Here is a 9,425-nt window from a genome sequence, read left to right on the forward strand (position 1 = left end):
ACTATATTCAAGATCCTATGATAAACCATAATGGAAAAGCATATTTTGAAAAAAGAATGTATATATATGTATAATTGAATCACTTTGCTGTAGAGTAGTAACTAACACAACATTGTAAATCAACTACACTTCAATAAAATAACTTTTTTAAATCTTATCACAAAGAAAACCCCAGGCCTATATGGCTCCAACAGTAAGATTAACCGAACATTCAAAGAACAAATAATTCTATCTTGTACAAATCCTGCCAGGGTATATAAAGAGAGGGACCTTCCCTCTCACATGTCATAAAGGTAGCATACTTGATACCAAAAGCTAAAAAAGAAAGAAATACTGCAGGCTCATAGACACGGATGTAAAACACCCTAAGCAAATGATTAAACTGAACCTGGTAATATAGAGACAAGATAACACACGGTGTCCAACTTGGATTTACTCCAAAACTGCAAGGTTAGAGACAAGGAAATTAATGTAATTTACCCCCTTAATAGATTAGAGGAGAAAAATTGCACCATCTCAATGAATGCCGAGGCACATCTTGCCTTGCCCAGTGATACAGATCCCATGGGGCCGTAGGCGACAAGTGGTTAAAGCAATGGGAGGGGCAGTGGCTGGGCGGAAAGTCTGAGCCAGTTGCTGAGGTGGATCAAGTTATTGGCAGCTTTACCTGGAGTGTAGTCAATTTTGCACTGAAGGGACTTCCCTGGTGGCGCAGTGGTTAAGAATCCGCCTACTGGGCTTCCCTGGTGGCGCAGTGGTTGAGAGTCCGCCTGCCAATGCAGGGGACACGGGTTCGTGCCCCGGTCTGGGAAGATCCCACACGCCACGCAGTGGCTAGGCCCGTGAGCCATGGCCGCTGAGCCTGCGCGTCCGGAGCCTGTGCTCCGCAACGGGAGAGGCCACAACAGTGAGAGGCCCACGTACCACAAAAAAAAAAAAAAAGAAAAAAAAAGAATCTGCCTGTCAATGCAGGGGACACTGGTTCGAGCCCTGGTCCTGGAAGATCCCACATGCTGTGGAGCAACTAAGCCCATGCACCACAACTACTGAGCCTGTGCTCTAGAGCCCGTGAGCCACAACTACTGAGCCCGTGAGCCTAGAGCCTGTGCTCTGCAACAAGAGCAGCCACTGCAATGAGAAGCCTGCCCACCACAAGGAAGAGTAGCCCCCACTCTTTGCAACTAGAGAGCCCGTGTGCAGCAATGAAGAGCCAACGCAGCCAAAAATAAATGTATATTAAAAAAATTTTGCACTGAAAAAGAAAATCCTTTCAATAATTAACTGGAACATTTTTGTAAGCATATTTATAATAAAATAACCACTTGGGTTTATGAGAAAAATAAAAGCAAGGTAATGAGTTTAAAAACAATTAATATTTAAAAATAATAGGGAACTTCCCTGGCGGTCCAGTGGTTAAGACTCCCCGCTTCCCCTGCAGGGGGTGTGGGTTCCATCCCTGGTTGCGAACTAAGATCTCATATGCTGAGTGGCTCGGCCAAAAATTTAAAAAATAAAATTAAAAAAAGGATACATCTGAAGGAATACACTATATAAAGGTATTTTAAAAAATAATAAAATTAGGGGTGTGGTATCTTGTGGTGGGAGACGGAGACGTGATGGGAGACGGCGATGTTGCTAATAGTCTGTTTCTCAAGTTGGGTGTTTATTATTTCACTCTATTGCTTATGTATATTTGACATCGATTATTTTGTACGTATCAAATATTGCATTATTTTACAAAGTGAACTCAACATGCTGCCTTGTAAACCTGCTGTCTCTGGGATTCCCCCGTCCTTGTGAATAATTCTACCTTCCACATAGAAGACAGGGCCCGCTGGGGCCCTTTCCCTCCCCTCGGCCAGCCCGCTCCCCCCGCGACACACACACACACACACACACACACACACACACACACACACACACACACACACACACACACACACACACACACACACTTAGCCAAATGCTGCCTCCTGGCCCTTCATACCTTCAGCATCTCCGTCCACCCTGCCCAGCCCGGAGCGGGCTGTCTTTATCTCTCCCTGAGCGGCTGCAGCAGCTTCCTGACCACTCTTCCAGCTCCAGCTCATGCTCCCCTCCCTCCTCCAGGCCGGCGCTTCTGCGGAAACCCGCAGTTTCTTCCCAGTGACCCTGGATAAAGTCCTAAGAGGCTGTTTACAAGACCCTGCGCCATCTGGCTCCACCCACCTCCTCAGACTCATTTTCAGCCATTCTCAGCCTCTCTCCCCAAGCTCCAGGGATTCTCTTTACTTCCTAAAATACACCCAGACTTTCAGGCCAGAGGTCTTCCCACGGACCTTTATTCCTTTCTCCCTTCCTACCTTCTAATCATCTTTTGGTTCCATCTTAAAAGTCAGTTCCTCATCCCATTTTTCATTACTTTTTATTATTCATGACCAGGTATGGCCTTTGAAAACCTCCCTCTCTTACGATCTGCCTCACTGTCATTTGACTTCCAGCCAAATGCAGAAGATTTCCAGGTAACTCCAAGGGTCCCTAGGGAATGGTAGGGCCACCAGATACAAGGAGCCTGGGTTCTTGAATTACCAGGGAGAAGCCCACCCTCCAATTGCTCCTCACCCTATCCAAGACACCTGGGGTATTAGTTAACTATTGTGTAAAAATTACCCCAGAACTTTGGGGTTTAAATTTTTTCAAAAAGCATTTCATCTCGCTGTTCTGTGGGTCAGGAATTCAGGAGCAACTTAGCTGGGAGGTTCTGACTCACAGTCTCTCATGAGATTTGTAGTGAAGTGGGCCAGAGCTGCAGTCGTCTGAAGGCCTCGCTGGGGCTGAAGGATCCCCTTCCCAGGGTGTCACTGCCATGGTTGTTGGCTGTTGGCCTCAGTTCCTCAGCATGTGGACCTGTCCATAGGGCTGCTTGAGTGTCTTCATGCCATGGCGGCTGGCTTCCTCCAGAGCGACTGACCCAAGACAGAGCAAGCAGGAAGCCAAAGTGCCTTTCGTGACCAGGCCTCCAAAGTCTCACACCATCACTTTTATTCTATTCGTTAGGAGCAAATCACTGAGTCCAGCTTATACTCAAGAGGAGGGGAATTAGGGTCCACCTCTTGAAAAGAGAGGTATCATGAATGTATGGACATATCCTAAAACTACCACGCCTAGGAGACTCCAACTCTGGCTGAACCCTTCCATCCACCTACTTAGTACCTGCAACAGAGGAGAAAACAAATCAGATAACCAGAGGGTTGCTTCACTTTGAACTCAGGGCTCTAAGGTCATAAAATTCTTTGGACACTCATGCTTCCTGGCACTCCTAATGCAGCTTGATACAAAGTTCCTACTCCCTCTTTCTGAGATAACTAATCACAACTTCTCACTCCTCACCTCCAACACTCTTTCTCTTTTCCTGCCCCTGAATCTACCTGAATCCACATCTGTACACACCTCCTGCTCAGATAGAAGTGTCTCTCCTCCTTTCAAACACTCAGGGTCCTCCTCATCTGCCCTACCTCCCCACCCTCTGGATTTCCCAAAGTCTTCACTTCCCTGTGTGTTTCCTTGTGTATTTGTTGTCTTTTATTGACTGTACACTCCGTGAGGGCAGGGATTTTTATCTATTTTGTTCACAAATGCATTCTCTACACTTAGAACAAGGCCTGGCTGATGGCGGGGACTCACTATATACTTGTTGGATGAATAAACAACTGAATCCATGGGAAGAGGGAAACTCCATCTATTCTAAGGGGAAGGAGACAGGAGCAAGCGAGAAGTAGGAGGAAAGGTGTGTGCCCCAGATGTCTTACCCTGGGCAAGAAGGCTCAGGAGGGCGGAAGGTGTCTTTTTACTCACACCTGAGTTCCCAGCACCCAGCCCCGTGTCTGACACATAACAGGTTCCATTAAAAGTGTGTTGATTGGCCGGGTGCCAGCTGACTACCCAAGCCGCACCTGTCTTTGTCTGAACCAGACTTGGGTGATAGGTGCTGTCCCCTGTAATGTATGTCCCTTTCCCTGAAGCCCATGGTGGCCCGAGTTGCGTCCTGACATGGCCTCACACCTGGCTGCCTGCGCCCTTCAGCAGGCAGAGACTTGGGCTTCTGACCCGGCTCTGCCCTCCGAGGACGGCCAAGCTGTCTAGCCTTGTGGTGGCTGTTCCGCGGCTTTGCCCAGAGACTGTTGGGAATGACTCAGCCCCCTGACACTGCTTGAATTGGGGGGTGGGACTCCTCACAGGCACTGGGGGAGTGGGGACCAGGCAGTGGGACCTGGCAGCTGACTAGGAGGGCTGTGGTGTGTGAGGCAACCAGACAGTCCCAGCTCGGCCACTCTCCAGGGTGACTGAGCCTAAGTCCCTTGGCCTCTCTGAGCCTCCGCTTTCTCATGAATGAAACAACACGTTGTCACGGGGATTGAGAAAATGGACATGTTACAAGGTACACAGGGTGAGGGGGGGCTGTGGGATCACACTGCCTGCTTTAAATCCTGACTTTGCCTTTTCCTATTAGCTGTGCAAACCTTGGGCAAGTCACTTAACTTTTCTGTGCCTCAGTTTCCTCATCTATGAAACAGGCATGAGGGACTTCCTTGGTGGTCCAGAGGTTAAGATTCTGCGCTCCCAATGCAGGGGGCCTGGGTTCCATCCCTGGTCAGGGAACTAGATCCCACATGCCGCAACTAAAGATCCCGCCTGTTGCAACAAAGATCCCATGTGCCGCAACTAAGACCCAGCACGGCCAAATAAATAAATAAGTATCAAAAAAATGTATCTACTCCCTTAGCAACTTTAAAAAGTATATTTATCGGTCTAGTCATGTTTTCTATTTCGTGTTGGGTCAGTTTTACACATCTTTTGTTTTCTAGGAAATTGTTACTTTCACCTAAGTTTTCAAATTTGTTGCCATAAAATTGCACCTACTACACCCTTATTATTATTTTTTTTTGTTAGAGGATGAATATTCTTTTTTTCTTTGGTTGCCGCCGGGTCTTAGTTGCAGCAGGTGGGCTCCTTAGTTGTGGCATGTGAACTCTTGGTTGTAGCATGCATGTGGGATCTAGTTCCCTGACCAGGGATTGAACCCGCCTGCCCTGCATTGGAAGGTGGATTCTTAACCACTACACCACCAGGGAAGTCTCCACACTTATTATTTTTAAATCTCCATTGTGTCTGTGGTTATCTCCCTTTTTCATTCATTATATTGTTTATTTTTACCTTCACTTTATGTTCTTGATCAGTCTTGCCAGAATTTTGCCTATTAGCTTATTCAAAGAGCCAGGTTTGAACTTCATTAATCTTCTCTATTTTATTGGCATCATAGAAGTGTTAAGTGTTCTGATCCACAGACACAGTATACCTCTCCATTTACTTAGATATTTAATTTCTCTTGGCAATGTTTTATACTTTTCACTGTATAAGTCTTGCATATTTTTACATTAATTTTATCATTAAGCATTTCATATTTTAATGTTCTGGAAGTAGTATTTAAAAATTTTTAATTTCTGATTGTTTACTGTATTTAGAAATGCAGTTTCTTTTGTATATTGACTTTCTATCCTACAACCTTGCTGAACTCACTTGTTAGTTCTAGTAACTTTTTTGTGGCTTCCTTAGGATTATATGTATAGACAATTATGTTGTCTGTGAACCAAGACAGTTTTATTTCTTCTTTTAAAATCTGTATGCTTTTTTTTTTCTTGCTTTATTGCCCTGGCAAGGACCTCCAGTATAATGTTGAGTGGAAGTGGGAAAAGCAGACACCCTTGCCTTGCTCCTCATCTTAGAATTTGTCTAATTTATTGGCATAAAATTGTTCATGATATTCCCTTATTACCCTTTTAATATCTGTAGAATCTATAGCGATGTCACCTCTCTCAATCCTGATATTGGTAATTTGTATTTTTTTCTTTTTTTCCTGATCAATCTGGTTAGGAAGTCTGTCAATTTTATTGATCTTTTCAAGGAACCATCTTTTGGTTTCTTTGATTTTCTCTATTTTTTTTGTTTCTGTTTTCTATTTCATTGATTTCCTTTTTGGAGTTAATTACTTCCTTTATTTTGCTTATTTGGGGGTTGATTTTTCTCTTCTCTTTCTAGTTTCTTAAGGTGGAAGCTGAGGTCATAAGCAGTCCTTTCTTCTTTTCTAACATAAGAATTTAGTACTATAAATTTCCCCAAAATTCTTTAGTGGAATCCCACAAATCCTATTATGTGTGTTTTCATTTTCACTAAGTTAAAAAGACTTTCTAGTTTCCCTTTTGATTTATTCTTTAATCCATTACTTACTTAGAAGTGTTTTGTTTCCGAAAATTTTGGGATTTTCCAAGCATCTTTCTCTTATTGATTTCTAAGTTAATTCCATTGCTGTCATAGAAATACTTTATGTGGGTTGAATTCTTTTAAATTTATTGAGTCTTGTTTAATGTCCCCAAATATGTGTGTCATGGTAAATGTTTTATGTACATTTAATAAAAACATGTATTCTGCTCTTGTTGGGTGAAGTGTTCTGTAAATGTTAATCAGGTCAAGTGGTTGATAGTATTGCTTAAGTCTACTCTATCCTTGCTGGTTCTCTGCCTACTTGTTGTTCTATCAATTAATGAAAGAAGATTATTAAAATCTTTGACTATTATTATGGATTTGCCTATATCTCCCTGCAGTTCAATCAGTTGTTACTTGTAATTTGAAGCTCTGTTATTAGGTGCACAAATGTTTAGGATTGTTATATATCTTCTTGATTGACTGACCCCTGTATCATAATAAAATGACCTTCTTTAACACTGGTGATATTCTTTGCTTGGAAATCTACTTCTTCTGTTCAGTGTGAGGAAAAAAGGCTCAGGCCTCCATCCTTAAGCTCAGGGCCTCTGCAAGTGAGATTTAAGTTCATTGCCAAAGTCAGCACAGGTTGCTAAGCCCCATGATGGGGAAACACAAAGCATTGTGGGAACACATGGAAGGGGCCCCCATCCAGACTGAGGAGTTAAGCAATGTTTACTGTGTTGATAATTGAAGAGAAAGACAGTCTTTGGAGAAGGAAAGGCCTATACAAAAGGTGAGAGTCGGACTTCCCTGGTGGCAGTGGATAAAGAATCTGCCTGCCAGGGCTTCCCTGGTGGCGCACTGGTTGAGAATCCACCTGCCAATGCAGGGGACACGGGTTCGAGCCCTGGTCTAGGAAGATCCCACATGCCGTGGAGCAACTAAGCCCGTGAGCCAAAACTACTGAGCCTGTGCTCTAGAGCCTGTGAGCCACAACTACTGAGCCTGCATGCCGCAACTACTGAAGCCCACGTGCCTAGAACCCATGCTCAACAAGAGAAGCCACCGCAATAAGAAGCCCACGCACCGCAACAACGAAGAGTAGCCCCCACTCACCGCAACTAGAGAAAGCCTGTGCGCAGCAACGAAGACCCAACGCAGCCAAAATAAATAAATTAAATAAATAAATTTATAAAAAATAAAGAATCCTCCTGCCAGTGCAGGGGACACACATTCTATCCCAGGTCCGGGAAGATCCCACATGCCACAGAGCAACTAAGACCGCGTGCCACAACTACTGAGCCTGCATGCCACAACTACTGAAGCCCATGCGCCTAGAGCCCGTGCTCCTCAACAAGAGAAGCCACTGCAAGGAGAAGCCTGCGCACTGCAACAAAGAGTAGCCCCCACTCGACACAACTAGAGAAAGCCCAAATGCAGCAATGAAGACCCAACGCAGCCCCCCAAAAGTAATTAATTAATTAAAAAAAAGTTGAGGGTCCCACTTGGGTCATGGTATGTATGGTGCATCGGGAGCCCCCAGAAATGGGGCATAGGCCTGAAGGGCAGTGTTTGGGAAAGGGAGGCAAGATATGTACTGAGGTGTCAGAGGATCTTTTTTGCCACTGCTTGGACAGTTAATAGGGAGGAGAGTGTAGGAAAGGAGATCAGTTAGGTGACTGTTGCATTTGCCCAAGCATGAGATAATGCTGGTCTGAACTAGGACTAGGAGATGAAGATGGAAGAGAAAGAATAAATTCTAGAGACACTCAGGAGGTAGACTCAATAGAACTTCATACTGATAAATGGAATATTGATAACTGGAATATTTCCTGCCATATCAGTAAACAAAGGATGTCACAGCCATCAACAATTGCAGCCCTCCAACATGAGCCAGTGAGCCCTGAGGAAGCTCAGGATGTGAAAACACAGGATACTAGCCCCAGCTAGCTGAGGTGCATATCAAAGGAATGATTTCACTGAGCCCAGACTCTTGCATCTTCCCATACATAGAAAAGCACTAAATTCCTTAACTTGATATATCTGGTTTTCTTTAATTAACAATAATCTTTTGATGTTCAGACTACCTGCCCTTTGTTGCAAAACTTCTATATAACCGGGCTCCCCCTCTTTGCCTCCTCGGCGCAGCTTCTCAGAGCTACCTGAAATGCTGTCTCTTGGGGTACAGTCCTTACTTTGACCCAAATAAAACTTAACTTGCAACTCTCACGTTGTGCATCTTTTTTAAGCCAGTATCTTGCCTGATGTACGGCAAGAGCCTCCTAATTGATCTCCTTGCTCCAAACGCTTGTCCTCCACCCCACAACATCCCACAGCACAGGAGCTGGAGTGATCCTTTTAGACCTAAGTAGGACATGTTACACCTCTACTCAACACCCTCCAATGGCTCATCATGTCACTCAGAGTAAAAGTCAAAGTCCCTATAATGGCCAACACCTTCTGGCCCTGCCCCCCTCTCCTACTGCTCACCCTTTTGCTATTTCTACTCCAGCCACATTCACCTCCTCCAACAAACCAGGACTGGTCCACCCTTACCTAGCTGCAACTCTACCCAGACATCCACTCAGCTCCTTCAACTCTTTGCTCAAATGTCATCTTCTCGCTGATACTGCAACCTGCTTCGAGCACCCCTCCACACTCCTGGTCCCCTTTGTTCTGCTCTACTTTTCCCCTACAGCACTTCTTACCTTCCAACATATTAGATAATGCACTTACATTATGTATATGGTTTATTGTCCACCACATCTACTAGGGTGAAACTACACAAAGGCAAAGATCTTTGCTTTGTTCACTGACATCCTAAGTTACTAGAACAGGCAGCATGGGATACGTATTTGCAGACAACTGAATAAATAACTTAATTACCAGTTTGGATGTGGGGGGCAGATCGAGAGGGAGATGGTGAGTGTGATGCCCACGTTTCTGGAGCTGGGGTTGCGGTGGAGGACTAGGGACACTGAATTTTTTTTAAAGCAGGAGACAGCCCAGCTGAAGACCTCATATGGGAGTCATCAGCAACAGGGCAGGGGTATTGAAACCACAGGAGCAGAGAGGATCATGCAGGGAAAGGAGACAGAAGTGGCCAATGTGGACAGCATTTAAATAAAAGAAAGGGGACAGAGACATAGCTGGGGGGAAAAGCAGAGGCATGTGGGGTCACAGAA

The sequence above is a fragment of the Lagenorhynchus albirostris genome, chromosome 9 (assembly GCF_949774975.1).
Source record: "Lagenorhynchus albirostris chromosome 9, mLagAlb1.1, whole genome shotgun sequence".
Taxonomy (NCBI): domain Eukaryota; kingdom Metazoa; phylum Chordata; class Mammalia; order Artiodactyla; family Delphinidae; genus Lagenorhynchus; species Lagenorhynchus albirostris.